General features: G+C 39.5%; 1 protein-coding gene across 1 annotated transcript in view; it reads left to right on the top strand.

Annotated features, from left to right (window-relative positions):
- The first annotated feature begins 2,263 nt into the window (after nucleotides 1–2,263).
- JADE1 (jade family PHD finger 1) overlaps nucleotides 2,264–15,511 on the top strand; it is a 76,285-nt gene continuing 63,037 nt past the window's right edge. The window contains exon 1 of the mRNA XM_065836967.2: nucleotides 2,264–2,307. The gene's annotated coding sequence lies outside the window, so the exon portion shown is untranslated. The remainder of the gene's footprint in view (nucleotides 2,308–15,511) is intronic.

The raw sequence follows: 15,511 nt of genomic DNA, 5'->3' as shown, positions 1-15,511 counted from the left end.
GGAAGAAAATGGAGTTGAAATTCTTGTCTAAAAATTATGCGTGTTTTTTAAACTTCCTTTCAGATATTTTTTAGTTGAATCTCGCACTTGCTGACATATATGGGAATCTTAAGGCATATTTATACATCAAGTCACAATTCTGTTATCACCAGGGAGAAGGTTGCTGCAAAGAGTGTCGGGGAAGAACAGGGAATGTAAAGGGAGAAGTTTACTTTTCAGCTATGTAACCAAAATGAAGTGAAGCTGAGCAAATCTGATGAGGAGAACTTTTCACAAGACTTGTTGAACTTTTGTAGGATTCCTTAGAATTATCTTAGTGGGAAAGCTACCTTAGATTGTTCTAGAGCTTTCTATGGTTTTCTTTACGTTCTTTGCAACTCATTACCACTAAAGCTTTGCTAAAGAAATTATTTTAAAGTACTTCTAATTTAAGGAACAGACAAAACTCGGACCCTTTTAAAAACATGGAATGCTTGACACACCATATTGAGTATACACTTGTTTGCGGATTATAGTTTTTAGTCTGTGCATATAGCAGATTTTTTTGTGTGAATCTGTCACCCTAGTGAAGATGTACATCATTGCACACATAGGTTCAATGTGTGGCTGATAGCATTGCTTTGCTGGAGAGGTCATGGTGCTTACTCCATAGTCAGACTATGTGTTTCGTCAGCACTGAATGTGTAAAAGTGTTGTGGTTTTTTGTTTGTTTGTATTTTTTTTTTTAATTGTGGAAACTCACCTTTTATCTAGCTTAGTTCATCTCTGTCTGAATTGCATCTTCTTCAGCTTCATATCCTGACTCCTATTGTATCAAATTAGTATTTCTTTTATAAGGCCCTGAACAATTCTATCCTTTTCTGGTTTATTGCTGGTCTCTTTTACTACATAAGCCCCTTCTGCATTAATCACTTGAATATCTTAATATAGTGTGTAAATGTACAGCTATCAGCATCTTTCACTGTCCTTCCCCCAGACAGGGGTGCCTTCTTTGACACATAGTTGCATTTAAGCCCTGTTGCAGTTGGTGGCTTTTAGGTCTCTGGACTTGCCATAGGCTCTGATACCCAGGAGAAGCTATTTCCACAGACTTCGCTCTTGTGTGTTTCTGTCTTCTGCACACATGAACTGCTTTTGGGAAAGAAGTTCTTTTGCTTCATAATCTTCAGTGCGTCACTCATTTGTGTATGCTGGGCTTAAATCATTGATTGCTCTGAGGACTGAGGCTTTGAATTTGGTTTGCAATACTATGGAAAGCCAGCATGCATGGGGGTGACACACATTAACCTCTGCTGCCTAGGAGGTGAGCAGCAGCATTTGTTTGTATCTATTGTTTCTTAAGAACTTTGCATTCAGTTACACAGTGCTGTTGTAGTTTCAGTCACACCTTGGTTCCTCTTGGGTTTACTAGGTAAATAGTTGTAAGAATGGGGTATATAATGGATAAGAAGTCTATTCTTCCAAGTAGTTAATCTTGAAAATGAGTTCAAGATGAACAACATCAAATCCGCCATAATTCTGAATGAGAGTACCCACACAAGGATTTAATGGCTTAAGTATTCTGTTAGATTAATTTGGATTTCTGGGTGTACTTAGGTAATCAAGCCTTCCAACATATGCTCTGAAACAACTTCCTACAGACTTCAGTACTGTAGAGGATCGTAACATGAACATGTTCATGTTTCTGTTGCCGCTTAACTGTGCTAGCAAGTACATTCTGATACTGTTGGTACTTCTCTGCTCACTCCCATGTGCTGCATCTTAGCAACTGTATTTTACAAGGCCAGAGATATAGTAAGCTCCAGCAGCTTTGGTGACCTCAAACTTAACGCTCCAGGTTTCTCTGAAGCTTATGTTACTTTAGGAGAATACTATTAGTTTGCCACTGCAACAAGTCAACTGTGGCATAAATGCTTCAGCTGTACCAAAAAGTTATCTTTATGAAATGTCTCTCTCTTCAGATGCTGTTGTCTAACGCATAGCACCTTGGGTTGTTTGTTGAACAGACAGGCTGCCCTGTTTGTGGTAGCTGTTTTCAGTTGATGTTGACAGGGACACAAAGGCTGATGCGACATGAAGAAAGATCTTTTTTTGTGCTTCTAGATGGCAGTGCCCAAGGTCCTGTGATCTGTAGGTTTCTAGGGTTTTAGCCAATTGTTTGGCTGTGATTCAAGGACTTCAGCTATGTGTTTTGGAAACACAGTTCTGTAGCAAGAATGTGATAAAAATACTCTTTTTTTTTTTTTTTTCTAGTGCTGGTGTTGGGAAACGGGTGACAGTGGCTTATTCTACGTAACAGATTTACACGTAAGTTCTACCATACTATTTCATATATAGAACTATTCACAGAGGCATCTTTTGGTTTCTTTTTAAAAATCAACGTGATTTCCGAAAGAATAGGACTGTTTTGTTTATTTGTGCCCTGAAGCGCTTGTATATGCTTATGAAGGACCAATGTACGTGTTCTATTTCCTGACAGGCAAGGAAAGTTCTCCCCAAAGAGGCAAACAGCTGAGCTAAAGATTGTAGCTGGCATGGGAGAGTCGCTGATGTGACAGTACTGTGGCTATTAATGACAGGTTTACTGCTGTTTTTGCTACCCTGAAGGATTTTTTGCTGAAGGTAGGAATGTAGCGCCGGCAGTGAGAACTGAAGTGCTGCTGGTTCAGATTGCTGGCTTTGCTTGTAATGCTGCTTGGCATAGTTTGTAAGGAGATCCTTTGTATAACCTGAAGTTTGTCACTGTCAGCTCAGCTGCAGGCAACTCCCTTGTAAGTGATTGCCGTTCTTTATTTGGTATATGAAGAGCATAGATTTGCATTATGGAGCAGGGAAGCGGGGAATGTGGGGTTTGGGGCAGGTGGAGAGAACTCATTGTGCCAGCAGCAAGGAATTATCATCTAGGCTTAATAATCTGAAACAGCAGATAAATGTTCGCTGCATCATGTTGTTCTCTAGAAAGAAAAAAGATTTAAGACATTTTTAAGCCACCAGAGGTATACTCAAAGTGCTTTTAAAATGTTGACTGCAATGCTCATCTTCTCCAGAATGTGTGTGGAGGGGGACGTGAGTGAGGGTGCTGGTTCGACTCACAGAAATAAATGTTTATCTGTAAACAGTGCTTTTTTGTGAGCTATAATTTTTGAAAATTAATCCCTGAGGGACTGCCAGTGACACATTTGTTCAAAAACCTAGAGTGAGAGCTTTCAATTTATTGCAAGAGGAAGCCTTTTGATGCTGAAAGAAGTTTGTCAACGTATGGTCTGTGTGTCAGGATGTGTTCCCCTTCCCCTCACCCTGCCTTTTGTTGAATGTCCTGTTACTTGATCTTGTGAAATAAAACTGGGCTGCGCCTAGGATTGAGAATAAACTTGTTCCTTCCTCAACCTTTTCCTTTTACATCTTGGGAAAAAAAAAAAAAAAAGACATTTATATTTATCAAAAGGGATGTCTACAGAAAAACAAAGAAGAAACCTAAAAAAAACCTCTAAAAACTGATGCTAAGGTTTGGGTAGCAACATTGTATAAGAAAAGATGTTGTGTAAGAAAACTGGTTACAGGAATATTAATGAATAAACTCTTTTTGTTGAGCATGGTGAGCAGAGTCAACAGGAAGCTGGAGCTGAGAGGTGCTTGACATTGAGCAGGTGAAGGGAGGAATGTGTATAAAACTCATTTTATGTTTCTGTCAAGTTAAAACACCCTTAATACTGAGTACAACTCATAAATTTAAATGTTGTAACAGACCAAACATCAAAGCTACACTTGGGAACAAGTATACAAAATGACCTTTGCAAGCACAGTCACTCTAGCTCCCAATTTTTAGACTTTAATACACAGTTATCCAAGTGTGTCAGTATGGGCTGCATGTTCTTAAGGAAGCATTTAAGTCCCTTTTCATGCTCTTTTTTTCCTGTGTTCTGTTGGTAGTGTCACCTGATAAAGCCTCTCGCCCTGCAGTGATCCCTTCTGACAGGCTTTGCCTGCAGCCTGGTACCAATGCTTCTGGTAAAAGGGGCCAGACCCTTCTATCTCATAGACTAGAACCAGCTCCTGTTGCTTTTGGTAGAGTCGGTCCCTACTCATATTAATCCTTGGGCTTTTCTGAACTGTGGCATCTAAGTTTGTTACTCACTAGTGTTTCTTCCATAATTCCCCTTGTCCTTCCTTGTAAGACTGCAGGTTGCTTTGTGTTGAGGGAGACTGAATAGACACACACGTACATTTTCTGCCTTGCACATAAGTACTGTTTTGTTGGTGTTGATCACTCCCTTAGCCCTATTTCTCATTCCCTGCTGCTTCTCAAAATGGCCACCAGCCGCACATTCAGGGGCATTATGGACTGAAAAACTATTGTTACCAGAATGTTAAAATCTATTTATAAAAGAATTAAGGGGAGTCGGGTGCCCAAAACATTTGAAGCTCAACTGGAAATATCCAGCCTTGTTAATGGAACGTATTATTTTGCCAGCTTTCTTTTAAATGACATCATGATAAAAGAACTCAACCTGTTTTCAAATGGCTGCACGTTAATAGTTTCTAGCAGGTGCTCCAGAAATCAAGGCAGTCTATGAAATTTCAGAATGCCCCCTCCCCCTAAAGAAAGCTTGTTTCTAAAAAGTGCGTGTGTTTATGGTCTGGTTTATCAAATGTGTGAGACTGTGATCTGTTTGTATTTCTGCTGTTTTGAGATTGGTATTTTTGTAAGGATTCCAAGTATATCTGTCTGAAGTGGCAATTCCACACAAGCTTAGCTATGTTGATGTCAAGGCACCACTAGAGCATATAATTTTAGTGTCCCAAAAGTGCAAAAAACAGTTCGCATAAAGCTTCAAGGAAAAAAAGGCAAAACAACAACCAAACAACAAAAAAAGTCCTAAACTCCCTGAAATGTCTTTTGTCACCCAAACTGCAATTGCTCCAAGAAGCGGGCACAGAAGAGTACAAAACTGCATTTCATCTGCAGTCCCAGAGTGATAGATACGCTTTGTAGCTGACAGTAGGCAGTGAGGCGTAATTCCTTTTGTTCCTTTTGTTGTTTAGCGCAGTAAGTAAATTTAGGTCAAACTCTCAATCATTTGATCACATGCCTGGAGATGTAATCCATTTTGTCTAATAGCCAGGGGAAACAGTCATTTAACTGAGTAACTGTTTCATTTCTTTAAGTGCCTAATTTGACAGACAAGGCACAGTTCATAGGAAAACAATGGATCCTACAATGGGATGTTCTCAGCCTGACCTTTGTGCCCCGTCGGATACTGGTGGGGCCTGTTAACATGGAGATGTTTGCCAGACTGAGATGAGTGTAGCAATATCGTTCATATAATACAGCTTAAGTTACATCATGCAGCGTGTTGCATCATGGATCTACTACAAATAATCTGCCTTTCTTTTCCTGCCCCAAGGTTTCTGAAATAGGGTAGGAAGTAAGAGTGTTTAGTTTAAAGAAAAGCAAGCAGCTTGCTTAACCTTTAATTTCAGCATAGTGGGGGCTTGTGTATTTTTCACCCTTCTTTATCCTGAAGACCCAGTTCAGCACTTTATTGTGCATTGGCTATCACACTAGAAGCAGCTAAAACAGCACGTAGATTTAAAATGAAGGGGCAGCTGTACAGATGAGCTGCTGTATAAGCAGATTATAAAATATGCAGTTTGGAGAGGTAGAACTTATCTACCCGTAGTAAGGAACTCTGCTTGTCATTGCTTGATAAGTTCAGCCATCATCTCCTGAAGATAAATTTGGATATTGTCATTGTAGCTGAGTTATTCCATGTTGGCCTCTTATGATCATGCGGTCATGGTTTTGACTCTCTGGAAAGGTTTACTTTATAACGCAAATATATTTTGCTGGTCTACTTTAATTATTTAAAAATCTCCATACTTGCAGTTTAGTGCTGTCAACTGAGCATTTGTAATTATTCAGTATATCATGTTCCTCTCCAATGATACAGTTGCTTTCTGTTTGGTAATGACCCAGGAGAGATAATCTGCATTCATATCTAAACAGAAAACCACTAGAGGAACACTATTGTAAAATGAAATATTTTCATAGTCTGATTTCACTGAAAAAGGACTTTCTACTGCAATTTTTAATTTAAATGTACAAAATAAGGCTGTATGACTAGCTTTGCAAATTTTCTCAGCTGTTTCTTCAGGCAGCACAAGTGTCTGTCTTTGCTATCTTACTACCACACCTTTTATCCCAGGCTCTTATTGATGTGGCTCCTTGAGGGAAAGTCTTTATTGTACCTTCATCCACGATGAAAGTTTTCAGCAATTACAACTCTTTCTCTTCTTTCTCTAGAGCATGAGTTTTTTTCAACTACACACCAGCTAATATGCATATTGAAAATAATGAGTCCCAAGGACTGTAGAAAAGAAGAAAATAATGTATACAGTTTAGCTTCTGAAAATCTTTATTTTCAAACCCAAAATTTATTTCGCTGTTCATCATATTCCTGTTTTTCATTGCACTTTCTTTTCCTGCAAGTTCCTCAATGCGGTTGCTTTAAACACATTATGTTTCTCTTTTTAACTTCATGAAGGTGTAGCAATCTTGTGTGTTAATTTTCTCATGATTCCAAGTTGCATGGTAGATTGACTGTCATAATACCTCTTGCTGAACTCATTGTACGCTGTTGGTCACTACCTGATTTTTGTGTACTCCATCAGTAATGGTATGGTTAATGATTCTTTGCATTCCACTTTTGTTTCTCACCAAAATTATTAGGGTTCTCCCACTTATGGCTGAAACATTAGCAAGAGTTTTCATTGACTGGATACATCACTCAAAATTTCTCATGTTCAGGTAGATATGCAGAGAAATACGATGTTTTTCCTCATTGTCTCCCTCCCACATTAGAGTTAATTTAATCCAAGTTCAGCTCATAGCGGAGAAAAGATCTCTAATTTGACTGAAATAATGAAACTAAGTCATGTTGCCACATTTAAAACCTCATGTGGCTGAAGGAGCGTACCAGCTGCGAGAAAGGCTGGGGCACTGGAAAACTTTGTGTAGGCAAATGCAAACCTATGGTACTCTTAAATCAAACACCCCTACCAAATTACTGTGATGGTTGGCATCGTTTTATCTTCCTGCCTGGTCAAATCCAAAAAACAGAGCAAAATGTGTGTTCCATACTAATGATTGCAGCATGATTTTCTATGTGCTATGCACCTCTGAAAATAAATAACTTTTTTTATTTAGGCATCAACATGGATGCCTTTCTTCATAACTAAATGTTTAGAAATTGTCTGGCTTTTTTCTGACACATTTTGGGAATAATTTTACACACAGACTTCTCTGGAGACTCCTCTCCCTCAGTTTTCCCATTATTAACATACAAATCACTACTGTTGTAAGAATGGAGCCAATTTTATGACCTCTCACCAGGGTCCTCCTAGCCTTCCTGCAGCTAGGGAAAACAAATGGGCCTTTTAGTATGCCTTCAAAGTCAATAAACTAGAACTAGTTTGTTGAAGGTGGGAGCGCAAGTTTTTTTAGATGTAGTAATTTATTAAATTTCTATGTATAAATTTTCAAAGATTAAAGAGAAAAGGATATAAATTTCCAAAGCCTACTGTATGGCTGTTACTGGACAGGAGTGAAGGAAAAGGGAGAAAGGAGTTGTTTTGATTTTTGGCTTTTTTTAGTCTTTCTCCCACCTTTCCCAGCAGAAGCTTTCCCACAGTGTGAAAATAAAGCAATGTTGTTATATCCTTAAAAAAGAAAGCGAGGAGAGAGAGAGTCACTAAAGTAGTTTGACAGTAAAGCCCATGTCTAAAGCAAATGTATTTCCTTTTAACAGTTGAGATTGATTAGGCAAGAATAAGATACTTTATTGCTTTACAAGCAAACAATGATAAGAACATACATCTATTATGGCCTGATTTCCAGTACTGAGCAAGAGTTACTTTGGGCTCCGGCAGTTCTCAGGTCTGGCCTTGAGGATGTTGCTGGCCTGGGTTACACTGAGATCAGGAGATTTGTTGAATTGGTTTTTGTGGTGGTTGGTTTTGGTTGGTGTACTTTTGTTGTTTGTGTGTGTGTGGTGTTTTTTGGGGGGGTTTGTTTTGGTTGTTGTTTTTGGTTGGGTTTTTTCTTTCTTTTTAGAGTGTTTTCTTCTATACTTGCTTTCTAATAATGAAAGGAGTGACAAAATTACAAGTTCTAGGGTTTGAGGCTCTTTTGTTTGCTTTGAGTATTGAAGATGGTACACTCATACCACATACACAAAGATATTTGCATCATGTTTTATATTAACATATAGTTTTAGATGCCTGCTTCTTGAGAGCTAGGACAAAAGCCCTTGGTTGCATCACATGTTTTTATGCTGAAGTACATATGCATTAAATTATCCTTTTCCTTCTATATAAGATCTGTATTTTTTTCTAGAAAATTCATTAGAAATTACAAGTTCTCAGGTGCTGGGCTTTGCCTTTGCAGACAAATGTAATAAAGGAAAAAACAATTGCAACACCAGCAATAATGTGATTTCAGGCTTTGCCTACCTGTGGTAGATGAACTACCTGCTGTGCAATCCCAAGAAAAGTGGGCTGTTTCTGGGGGGGTGTTTAAGGACAGGGGTCACTGTACTCATTTGCTCATGGCTAACTATCTGGTTTGTTTTGTGATAAGACTAAAGACTCTCCGTAAACTAGAAACTATGTCTACTAGTGAATAAACAAAAGAAACCCATTTCTGGCAGTCAAGACAGAGCCATAATTCTCCAGATGGCTCCGAGAATTTAAGTCACTCTAATATTAAATAGATAGAGTGTTTCAGAAGCTGGAAGTGCTGTGTAGGGGTTTTCTTCTTCCTCTTTTTTAATTTTTATTTTATTTCGAGGTTAATTGACAAAGCCCATTGCTGAAGCAAAAGAAAGAATTGCAAAACATGTGGTACCTCACACGAAAAGTTTGGAAGGCTGCAAAATAAGCCAGACCTTCTCTTTGAGTTGTGCTCCTGTGGTAAACTCATCACAGGAAAAAAAACCTTCCAATTCTGATGTTTGTAAATGATATGGGCTTGTCTTAGTGTGTATTTATGTAGTATCTCTTAAAATATCATATCTTTTCCTATGTGGTTACCTAAACGTTTTTACAGAGGGAGCTTAACAGAAGTGCAGTATCTTAAGATATAAACTGCATTCTGCAGACTAGATAGAGTCTTCATAAGTATCAATAGCAAATCTAAACTTTCCCGTTAAAGGAGTTATTCAACAAGAAAGGCAAACAGATTAGGAGCATGATGCAGATGAATGAGCAAGTACAATAGTAATAGTAGAGTCCCAAGCAGTGCTGGAAGCAACGTATTTGCAAAGATGTGTATAGATCCTAAGCTGGAAGTAGGAGTGGGTAAGCAGATGGAGATCCAGGAGGGCCAAGAGGTTAATTTCATCAGTTCTTTAATCTTTTTTCAAGATTCCTGCAATTTGTTTAGATCGATGGAGAAGACGTATTTAAAGAGGGCTATTGAAAAAAGGTATTAGAACTATGGTCAATGTCTCCTTGTCTTTCAATAAAACTTTGAAAATACTGGTTTGAATGTAATTGTAGCTAAAGTAAATTCTATCAAAAATGAACTTACTGGATTTCAGTGAACATGTGCCTAAATCCTGGACAAAGTATTTAGGTAAGACTCACTTAGCATGTTTTGGTCTAATCTCTGTTGGTTAGTTAAAATGTATTTAGATCCCAGTATGATGAGACTGGGCTACCAGGACACAGCTAATTCTGATTGATTGCATGAATATCATGGTTTATTGAGCTAAAAAATAGGAATGACTACAGCCTAGTTAAGAGTAGTTAAAGAAATTCCCTGTGGGACCAACATCAGTTGGAAGTGACCTCAAGGGCAGTTACGGTATCCCAAGGAGCCTGAAATGTATGTGGGTTTTCGGCTCTATTCAGAGAAAGCATCCTTGTGTATTCTTATCAGCTGCTGAACTGCAGATTCCTGATTTTGTTTTCCAGAAGCTCCTAAATCCATGAGATGAGTAATGCTTTGCAACTTGAGGCTTTCTCAGCTCAGCCATGCACAAGAGCTGTGGCCAATAATGTGGTTTTGGGAGTATTTGTACTTGGGAGGGAAATTCTTTGGGGATACTCCCTCTTTGCTGTTTTCCTAGAACCCTGTGCCCTTGGAGAGCTTTGGAGCACTTACGTAAATGTGGTGTGACTGTGGTGGTCAGACATTGCACATGATCCTTCCTAGTTTAACACCACAAAACTGAGGATGTAGGTTAGACTTCACAGTCCTTAGGAATTTACAGTGACAGATTTTTATTTCTTGTAATGAAACTTCAATACGCTCTTTTTTTTTTTTTTTTTTCCCCAAAAGGTGGAGTAGTCTCAGTTTGTGTCTAAAATATGTGTAGCACAGGCAATCATTCTATAAGCTTACTTTCACCACCTAATATGTATCCTTCAACCTTGACCCTAAGACTGGGAAGGTGAAAAACTAACATACTACACCAAACTCTCTCAAACAATTCAAGTGCCATGATCCAAACCCCTGCAATTTTTGCAGGCTTTTTTTTATTCTGAAAGCATGGCAATTTGATGGACTGGGTACGATATTTATCCAGTGACCAGTAGTCTAATTACTATTTTTAGTTTTTAGGTGCTTGTCAACAGAAACCATAATTTGACATCAGATCCTGTAGCTACTTAATCCTTAAACTATGAGGTTAAACTGATGCTTGGAGACCTGTGGTGATGAGGAAGAGGGATGATTGTTAGCTAGGCAATGGGTGCATTTCATTTAGAGTGGTGAACAAGAATGTTTGTAAATGTCAAATACCAGCTTCTCCAGATATAAGTACAAGACAATAATTACCAGTTTGTACCTAAAAAAAAAAAAAAAAAAAGAGAGAGAGAAAAAATACCTGGTTAAGGTTTAGAGCAATAATGGGAAGACTAAGGCTGTGTCTATATTGGCAGCTGGATTTTAAATAAGAGTATGGTTTTGATGTGGACCGCTTGATTGTTGCAATTTACTGCATATTGATTCAGTTCTCAAAGTGGTCTAGGATCAACTAGATCCCTCCAGGAGGAAACAAAACTGGAAGCGTGGGTCCCAGTACACTTCAGTGTTTGCTGGAGTTTGTTAGGCTCTGTCCTCCAGTTTGGGTTATGCCACCATCAGGTCATGTGGGAAGACCTAACACACAAGGGTCAGGGAAAGGATTGCAAATGCTGACAGCTCTTATAGCACCCTGAATTAGTTCTGGCCCTATAAAAGGAGGTAAATGCCATGAACACTTTCCTGTTTGCTGCTGACTGCCAGTCCTCTGCTCCTTCTTGCAGTTCTGGTGCTCCTTCCTCATTCATCCACATTTATTCGGAATTTGAAATAATTTTCCTCCTGTAACTGCCCATCTTTCTCTTGCCATCTTCCCTTGCTGAATTCCTATTTATTTTTGTTTCCATTTGCTATAATGCCTTTTCTGTAATACTTTTTTTATCACCTCCTGCTATGTTTATAGTTACCTGTTGTAACTCAGAAAATTCAGAGACCTGCAACTCAGGGCCCTGAGGAACTGATAGTCTTTGAGCATGTTCTGTGAGAGCTGGCATTTTAGTGCCATCAGATAATCCTGCTGCCTACCTGGAAGTCATTAATCTCATGATGGCTGCTGATAGAGGAGACTGGCAAGCAATGAGGAATTCTACCAGATAAAAAAATTGAAGGTAGAGTCCTTGAAGGTTAGGAACAACATCCATGCTTGAAAATACCACAGCAGATGTTCACTCTTTATGTGGAGTTTGAAAACATCTTTGTTTGGGGGCATGCCAGCAAGCTGGTGTCATGTCTGGACTCCAGCACCACCGCGCCCCCCGCCCGCCCCCCCTCCCGACAGGAAGACCACATAGGAGAATCCAGAGGAGAGCACCCCTTCTGCCGTTTGCTCCAGGATCCATGTTCCATGCAGAAGGTTCCTGCAGGAGAAGGCCAAGAAATATCTCTGTCTGTGTGTCCAGCCAGCCCTGGCATCAGGAGCAGGCCAAGAAATACCTCTGTCTGTGTGTTCATCCAGCCCTGGCATCAGCAGCCCCTTGTGCCAGTGCTCTGGATTCCAGCCCCACCAAGTGCGCTGCTTTTTCTGTGTGTCGCTTTGGGGCGGGGGGAGTCAGTGCTGAGCTTTCTGGTAGACTTAGAGCATCGGGCTCAGAGCCACAGTGAAACTGTGCACATTCCTGGTCTGACTACACCCATTACACCCTTCAAACTTCCTCCAGAGCCATCAGCTGTGGAAAAATTCCTCAATGGAACAACTATCTCAGATATCATCTATCCAGTCCCAACTCTGTATGAGTGCCTAGCTCAGCCCCAGTGCAAAAGCACAGCTCTCCTAGGCTTCTAGCCTATTTGGGTCACCTGTCCTGGCTGTGCCCCCTCCCATTTCTTGCCCACCCCCAGCCTGGTTTCCTAGAGAATGGGGCCGGGAGTGCAGAGCGAGGAAAAAAAGGCAGCCCTGAAACTCTGCAAGCACTATACAGCCACAGCCGAAACATTGCTGTGTTAGCAATACTCTTTTAGTCACAAATCTGAAACACAGCACCATATGTGCTGCTATGAAGAAAGTTAACTCCATCCCAGACAGACCCAATGCAAGAGTCCTGTGTCACAGTGGGTCTGCACCATGGCCCATGATGTAAATGGGCACCCATATGCTGTGGATGATCCGCTCTTTGTGTCTCACTGCATTTGTAAGTGATGTTAATGTGGTGCTGAAATATTTGTAAGAAATGAGAAGACAGTGCAGTGCTTCTTGGAGAGACCTGTAGCTTAGGCGTGAAGCCCTGGAGGAGTATTTTGCTTCAGAAAGTTTTGAATAGTTTTGTGAAGGTGATTTGGCCGTAGGCCAGGCTCTGATCCAAAGGAACCCTCCTAAACCAAATATGATGGAGATACGAGGAGTTTCAGCAGCAACTTCATAGATCTTACTGAAGCACTCGCTTTGATCTAAGTTCCTTCGTGATGTGAAATAACCTAGAAGGTAAGGTGCTTGCCCTTAGTCCTTTTAGCCATGTAATCTTCAAATTATTTTGTTTGCAAAGTGCATCACCCTGTTTCTGTAGTCAAATACTCATAAAAGGATCTGTTACAACTTGCGAAAACTATGCCAGTTTTTATTAAAAACCTCTGTTACACTTCATGGCCATTCTTAATGAAGCAAGTGCACAGATGTTGGGATACCATTTATATTGACATACATTATTTAAGGGTGGAAGCCGGTCTTATCTTCCATTCTCAGGTTTGCTATGGCAGGTGTTGCAATAGTGTATTGTGTCCATTCTGATGCACCTGATTCAGTATTGGCCATCAGCCATACTCCTTGGGGCTGTGATCTTGGTAATGCTTCTAAGGCAACAGAATTTGGGCAGAGTAACCACTTGCATGTGAAATTCCCTTGGAAAAAATGAAAGTGCTTACAGAAGGTTGTCTGAATTGCTAGATAGTGATTTTTCCTTGCTAGTCGGTAGTTCATCAGTGGTACAGTTGGAGGTGATTTCTAAGTTGGTATCTTTCAAATGTCAGACTTTTTTAAACTAGTTGTGGTAATGCGATAGCATGGTGACATTTACCATCAGCAAGAAGCATTAGCCTGGGGATCCATCCCAGCCTTATCCAGCAGGCCAGTGGTGAACTTTGAAAACTCGCCTCTTCAGGAGGTGCCAGTGACACCACACATGCTGATACTCCGGTTGCAACACTGATCCATATTAGGATAACATGAGCAAGCAGTATCTTTCAAAGCTATCAGTTTTCCTTTAGTTGCATAAGCAAATTTAAACCCGAACCCAAAAGCTGACAAAATATTGAAAATGAGAAACAATGCCAGTAAATCCAACTGTCTTTCCATGTGGCGCTGTAGCTTCCTAGGCAGCTCTGTGGGAGTGTGTCTGTCTCGCCCTGCTGGCTTTGGAGGTATGTGTGTGGGACTGAGAAAGGATGTTTGCAGCTGAAAGTCAAAAAGCTGGTATGGCTGGCTGTGGTGTCAGCCTCTAGAAACAAAACTGAGGGCAGGTCAGAGACCCAGTACCATAGAGAGACATCTAAATAGAACTAATAACTCTGCAAAACCTGAAAGAGGGCTGAAACAGCTATCTGGAGAGGTGCTTAAGGAAAACTTACCTGTTTTAAAGAGAACTGACTTCCAAGAAAACCGAATACATTTGAGCAATATGCAAGTATTCATAATTCCTGGAAATAAGGAAATAATAAGACTATTATGTTCTTGTCCTTTGCCTAAATGTCAAGGATGAGTTCGTAAACAAATGCCCCCTGCACTTGGGCCTGGGTTTTTGCACATGCTTACTGGCACTTGCAATGCAGGATTTTGCACACCTGATTGCGATAGAAAAATAGCAGTAAAATATCTTATGTGATAATATGCTTTTTCTTCAATATTCTGCTCCAGGAGGTATGGCAGAAGTGAATAAGCTCCATACCCAATACTACTACCTATAACCTATAAAACAAAACTTCGTATGGCTCTTGGGCCAGAATGTAAACATCCATATGAATTGATGCCTTTTAATTGATGCCTTTCAATACCCAGGTATTGAAATTGATTGGTATTGATAGGTATAAAAATAAATTGATATCCAAATTCATAGATATCGATGCCTATGAATTGATACTGGTGTCTATTGTTGATCACTGTAAGTATCTATGTCTATTGAAAGATATAGGTATTGATAGGTATCAATGCTTATCTAAATCAGCCTATCAATACCAATCAATACCTACCTATCAATAGGTATTAAAAATTATAGGTACTAAGGACTATTGCTATTGAAATGTTTCAATATTGATAGGTATAGATGCCTGTTGATACTGAAATCAGCATCAAAATCAATACATATAGATTACTATTGAAATCAGTGGGTTTTGAAATCAATAGATATTGATGCCTATCTGTGTCTACTGATGCCTATTAATTTCAAAGTCAGTATAGAAACTGATAGGGTATCAGTGCCTGCCTTTTGATACCTATTGATTTCAGTAAGTATCAATGCCTAATGATATCAAAATCAATACTGCAACTGATATGTGTAGATGCCTGTTGATACTGAAAGCTATTGATGCCTACTGATTTTGAGACTGGTATTGACAGGCACTGGTATTAATAAGTATTGATTCCTTTCAATAGGTTCCATGCTCTTTCAGTGCCTATTGCTATCAAAATTGCTATTGAAATAGGTTTTGAGGCATACCAGTATTGAAATTGTTTTCGAAATCAAGAGGTACTGATAACTTATCAGTAGGTATCAATGCTTTTTGATAGATACTGCAATCAGTATTAAAAATTATAGGTATTCCTGCCTACCAGTATTGGAAGGTGTTGATACAGGTATCAATGCTGGTTGATAGGTATTGATGCATGTTGATGCCTATTGTTATCAAAAGGTAATAATGCAGAGAGGTATCAATGCCTGTCAGTATCAAAGTTTGAAAATCGATAGGCATCAGTGGGTAGAAATGCCAGTGGATATTGAA

This window comes from Patagioenas fasciata, chromosome 4 (genome assembly GCF_037038585.1).
Source record: "Patagioenas fasciata isolate bPatFas1 chromosome 4, bPatFas1.hap1, whole genome shotgun sequence".
Taxonomy (NCBI): Eukaryota; Metazoa; Chordata; class Aves; order Columbiformes; family Columbidae; genus Patagioenas; species Patagioenas fasciata.
This window is presented reverse-complemented; position numbering and strand designations above follow the sequence as displayed.